We start from the raw sequence: 6,443 nt of genomic DNA, 5'->3' as shown, positions 1-6,443 counted from the left end.
TGCAATGAGTTTGTATAAGATTAGAACCAATAAATAAGTCACTCTTACTGTATAACGTTGTTTATTGTTTAAGACTGACTATTTCACCTAGATGACCTAGGTAACTCGATCTTAATCCTGAGCTAACTATGAACTCCTGTTTATTTGGGATTGCCCTTAGATTTGCATAGTTGAGGGTTGGCTCAATAGCGCCGGCTCAATAAGACTCCCATTCCAGGGTAAAACCTGATAGATAGCTGGGGACATAGGGAGCAAGACGGAGTTCACGCCTACTCAATTTAGGGATAGGAGAAAGGTTGTTCTCTCAAGTACTGAATCCAGGTCTTAAACAAGGGCCCCACCCTCTCACTGAGCTAAGAGAGTTTGGTTTAGTGATTGGATCATAAACCAGCTGTTCATTAGAGGATCAGTAGGGACTTGAGGAATAAGACGTAATCTCGGGGGTAAAACAGATATTTGACCCAGTCGTTATTACAAACAATCTGTGAAGGGTCGATTTATTGATTATGGTTAAATCATGTGGACACAATGCATCTACAGTGAGGGAAGTAACTGTGGACTTTAGTGGAGTGACCAATTAGTTAACGAATGAAGATTAATTTGGTCTAATGAGTTTAGCCAATTAATCTTGGATCATTGGAGCCCATGATTTGTAGGTCCGCGAGGTCCCCCTACTGGCTCGTAACCTACTAGCTCTAGAATAGCGTGTGTTGGAGGAGAAATTTCGGACAAACCACGAACCGCCACTTCATTTGCTAAATTAATAACGGAATCCCAAAATCATCAAATTTGTGGCCAATTAAGAGTTGACATGTGTCTCAAATTGAAATTGAGGATAAATTTTTTGTTTTCGTCGCAGACGTCGATTGAATAAAATTAATTTAGACCAATTTGATGTTATAATTTGGGTGTTGGTCCAGTTACACCAAAATATGGGCTTAATGTGGGCCTAAAACACCAAAACAGGCCTAAGCTCAGTTAATTAGGCCTAAAGGCCAGTCTCAAATCCAATTAATTAGGCCCAACGGCCAGACCTAAGTCCAATTAAATTAGGCCCACAGTCAGGCTCAGGGGCCAATCAACACCAGGCTCAAGCCCATAAAGCCCATTAGGGAGCTTTTATAAATAGAGAAGCTCCCTTCATTTGCAAAGGTCAGCAATTCTATACTCCAGAGAGCTTATAGAGAATTCTCTACAATCAGAAGACTCATTGACTCCTAAAGCTTGCCACGCCTGAAGACTGAAGTCCTTTGAAGATACAAGCATTCTGAAGACTGAAGTCCTTTGAAGATGCAAGCATCCTGAAGATTGAAGTCCTTTGAAGATACAAGCAATTCTACATTCAGAGAGCCCAGAGATAATTTATTAACAAGCAGAAGCTCTCAAGACTCCTGAAGCTGCACTCCTAGAAGACAGAAGAACCTTGAAGACACAAACACTCTTCCAAGACTTCTACTTCAAGAACGTTCGGTGCTTTTCTTCTTCAAGTCAAGCACATCCATCCAACCGAGAGAGAATCAGAGGATCAAGCACTAGAGATCGAACCACATCGCATCAAATTAACATCAACATCAACATCAACTTAAGTTCAACTTCACGAAACAAGTTTCTTCGGAAGCCTCGTGTGAACATTAATCCTCTAAGAAGATCAACAAGCCCAAAGACTGATCGTTCAAGAAGATCAATAAACCCAAAGACCGATCATCCAAGAAGATCAACAAGCCAAGGCTGATCATCAAAGAAGATCAACAAGCCCAAAGGCTGATCGTCCAAAAAGATCAACAATACCAAAGGTCGATCGTCCAAGAAGATCAACAAGCCCAAAGGCCGATCGTCCAAGAAAATCAACAAGTCCAAAGACCAATCGTCCAAGAAGATCAACAAGCCCAAAGGCCAATCGTCCAAGAAGATCAAGAAGCCCAAAGACCGATCACCCAAGGAGATCAATAAGCCCAAAGGTCGATCACCCAAGGAGATTAACAAGCCCAAAGGCCGATCGTTCAAGAAAATCAACCACTTTAAGATTATAATTTATTTTGAAAGCATCAAAATACTATGTATTAGAGATTGTACTCACTTTCTACAAGATTAATGCAAATACAAAATTCAAGTTCCACAAAATAAATTTCTCTTGAAATCTCAGGTGAACAGCGTGATAAGTTAATTTGAAACGTTCAAATTAGAATTAAGGGAATTAGTAATTATATGAGATGTAATTACATGTTTAATTTGAGAATTAAACGGAATAGGAGAATTTATATATTTAAATATGATTTAAATATATAAAGATGGATATGTGTTAAAATTAATTTAATATTTGATATTAAATTAACTAAGTTTTATTTTATAATTAATTTATGAAATTAATTAAAATTTTCATTTTTTAAAATAAAAAAGAATTTATAAAATCAAAATTTGATTTTGTGATAAAATTGGAAAAAGTAAAAAAGAAAAATACTAAAATGGAAAAAAGTGATTTTCCATTATCCATCTTTGAAGTAGGGATGGATAGCAAAACCGCTTAAACCGAACCGATTTGTAAAATCAAATCAAACCGAACCGAACCGATTTATAAACAATACCGAAAAAATTGGATCAATGCGGTTCGTTGGAGAGTTAAAATCGAATTTAAACGGTTCGGTTCGGTTCCAAGTTTGAAAACCGGTTTCTAAACCGAATCGAACCATTTGAATATAAATATATAAAGTTATAAATAAATAAATAAATAAATAAATAAATAAATAAATATATATATATATATATATATATATATATATATAAACGTTTCCTTTCTTCGGCAGTTCGACTTTCCGCTTTCGTTTAGGGTTTGTGATTGTCGCTCGCGCTTAGTGCTCTGATTCGTGATTCCAATTTTTCAATCGTTATACACAGTTCACTCTTCACTTCAGCTTCGAGTTTGAGTCTTCGTCTTCGAGTTCAAAATCGAGTCTTCGTCTTCATTCTTCATTTCAACTTCAGCCTTCAGCTGCTCGTTCGAAACTTCAACCTCATGTTTCGTCTTCCTGCTCGTTCGAAACTTTGACCTGGGGTTTCGTCTTCCCTTAGTCCTCAGCCGATTCCATCTTTTCGTCTTTATCTCTTCGTCCTCTTTATCTCCGATCTCATCTCTTCGTTTTCAGCCGATTCCATCTCTTCGTCTTCCCTCGGTCTTCACTCATTAGTTCTCCTTCTCCCTCGACGTCGACGGTCTCGACAGAAGATTCCACCAATTTTGTTCGGCATCGGGCATTCAGGTAAATAAAAAAAAAAAACGAATATGTGGTTGTGGTGGAACCAACTGCCAAGGGAGGGAAGGGTTCAACAATTCATGAATTCAATGAAATATTTGAATTTTTAGTTTAAGTAAATGATTTTCATAAAATTTTAATCTCATTTTCTTTGATGGCAATAAGTTTTCTCTCTATTTTCCCCTTTATAGGTACCATCACAATGAGTTTGAGCTTGAGCAAGAGCAACGATTCCAATGATGATGTTTTTTTTATGCCACCACTACCACCACCACGAAAAAATGAAAGTGAGGAGACAGTTTCAAAGCATGCAAATGGAAGAAAGAGGAAAAATTCATCTATGGTATGGGATCACTTTACTAAATGTTCTAAATATAGTGATGATGATCCACATGCTAAATGTAACTATTGTGGGTATGGTATACGTATGTCATCCTAGAAGGAATGGAAATTCAACTATGAGAATGCATATTGAACACTACTGTAAAAAAAAAATCCTTATCAGATTAAGAAGTCTAAGTTAGATGTAACACAAAGTAAGTTGGTTTTTAAGAAGAATGAGGGTATTGGAGGTTTGTTAGATCTTCTCCTACTAGACTTGCCATATTTGAGAAGTGTATCAAAGAGAAGAAAATAGATAGTAAAAGTATGTTGTGTCTTGATGTTCCAATTAGATGGAATTCTACTTATTTGATGTTTGAGGCCGCCATAAAATTTGAAAAGGCATTTGAGAGGTTAGAAGACTACGACACAGTCTACATGAATGAGGAGAAAAAACTAACCACTAGGGATTGGGAAATTGCGAAAATATTGACCAAATTCTTGTCAGTGTTCTATGAAGTACCTGTTAGGCTTTCAGGGTCTTTGTATGTTACTTCCAATACAGTCTTCCATGAGATTAGTATTGTCTAGAATTGAATAAAAAAATATTCAAGTGCAACTGGTCCTAATGATGTGCTTTTGCAAGAAATGGCAACGAAAATGCAAGAAAAGTTTGATAAGTATTGGGAAAAAAAGATAGAACAAATTTATTCTTGTATGTTGCCTTCGTTTTGGACCCTCGTTATAAGATGAAATTTCTTTTGATTGCCTAAATCAATTATTTGATGTTGATATGGAAAAAGCCGTATGAAGTAAGGTGGAGGGTGTTTTGAGAGCATTGTTCAATGAATACAATTTGTCACTATCAGTTGCTAATAAAGGTCAATCTTCATGTACCATTAAAAGTTCTCCATTTAGATCTACAAGTGCAAGTACTTCAGAGATTTTCCGTTTTGATTTTGAAGATCTGGATGAAGATGATTCACAAAGTGTGGATTCAGAAGTTGATATTTACTTACTGGAGCCTCGTGTTAAACGTGAGGATAACTTTGATATCTTAGATTTTTGGAAGGAGAAGGAATTCTTCTAGATACAAGATTCTTAGAAAAATTGCACGAGATCTTTTAGCAATTCCAGTATCCACAGTTACTTCTAGTCCGTATTCAGTACTAGTGGGAGAGAGATTGATTCTTTTCGTACCTTATTATCTCCAACCACTGTTGAGGCACTTGTATGTGCATAAAACTGGTTATGTTTTGAACAAATTTGCATTGGTTTACGACAATACTTGGAGGAAATTGAAGATGAAGAGGAGGGTTCGTATATTCTAAACATATTTATATATTTTTTAACATATTTATTCATATATTTATTATAGTAACTACTAACAAGTTTATAATTTGTTTCTTAGTCTTCATAACGGGATTGAACGGAGTGACAAATGCAAAAAATAAGGAGAAGGAGAATAATGATTGACAAGCGAACAAATTTGTTTGTATTGATTGGACTTTTCAAATTCAGCACTAGTGTTTAGCTAGTTATTTGCTTTTATATGACTTAAACTTTGAAGGTAGTTGTTTGAAATTTGTGTATTGTGTACTTTGGATAACTTTTTATTGTAGTCATTTGGATTGATATGTTCTTATTGTGGATTGATATTTAAGAAATTTGTGTATTATGTACTTTGGACATGTTCTTATTGTGGATTGATATTTAAATTATGTTTAGAATATAAAAAAAGAGAATATACAAATTTCAAAAAAAGGAAGTAGAAAAATAAAAGGTAATTTAAATTATTATGCTATTTAAATTATGTGAAAAAATTGTAAAATAAAAAAAGAAAATATACAAATTTCAAAAAAGGAAGAAGGAAAATAAAAGGCAGGAGAGAGTGGAAGGAAGAAGGAAAATAAAAGACAGAAGAAACAAAAAAAAAAGTTTTAAAATAGAGGAAAAAAAAAAGAGAAACCGAATGGAACCGGTTCGGTTCGATTTGAACAGCACAAATGGTGCGGTTCGGTTCTATACATAAATGATTTCGGTTCGGTTCAGTTTGACCTCCGAATTGAACCGAACCGAACCGATTCCAACCCTACTTTGAAGTAGCCCAGACATAATGCATCTTCTTGGCTTTGTCTTCTCCAAGCATGAGCTGCAACTCATGCAACTCACTCCTTTACATATTGATTTGCAATATAGTGAAGAGATTGGAGTGAAAAACGATGATGCAATCTATGAAAATTTTGAGAGAAAATTTGGTTTGAAGAAAGAGTTCTTCAACTGGCTTTCTACAGTGAGCATATCTCTTTCATCCCTTGATTTAAGCTTGTTATGAGTCCCATAACTTAATCTAGAGCACAAAGAGAATAGTGGGAACGATCTTGAGGTGGTCTGCAACAAGATTTTGAGAAGATAGTAGCTGGAGAAAGAGCTTTGAAAAAGTTCTACAAGAGGTATGTCTTGAAACTCACTTATTTTTCTGCAAGAGCATGCTTTTTTTTTTTTTTTTTTGCCAAAATTAGTGAATTTGAATGCTTAGATGATCCTTGTGCTTTTGCTATTACTGATACAATCCTACAAGAAAATCAATAGAACATTTGCAAACTGCAAATGAGTCAAGCACACACGCTCACACCGATCATAGAACCTAAACGACTTAGGAGACTTATTTAACAATCGGGACAACACCTCCATCACCATAAAAAACAAAAAGGGAGACAATGAATCCCCCTGCCTCAGCCCCTTCCTATCCGGGAAAAACCTCTCAAGAGAACCATTGATCATCATAGAGAAAATTGGCGATGTAACACAACCCCTCACCCAACTAACAAACTGATAGCAAGCAGCACACCAAATAGGAAATTCCAATTAACC

Source organism: Benincasa hispida, chromosome 10 (genome assembly GCF_027475165.1).
Source record: "Benincasa hispida cultivar pf3 chromosome 10, pf3_genome.v1.1, whole genome shotgun sequence".
Taxonomy (NCBI): domain Eukaryota; kingdom Viridiplantae; phylum Streptophyta; class Magnoliopsida; order Cucurbitales; family Cucurbitaceae; genus Benincasa; species Benincasa hispida.
Note: the sequence above shows the minus strand (reverse complement) of the source record.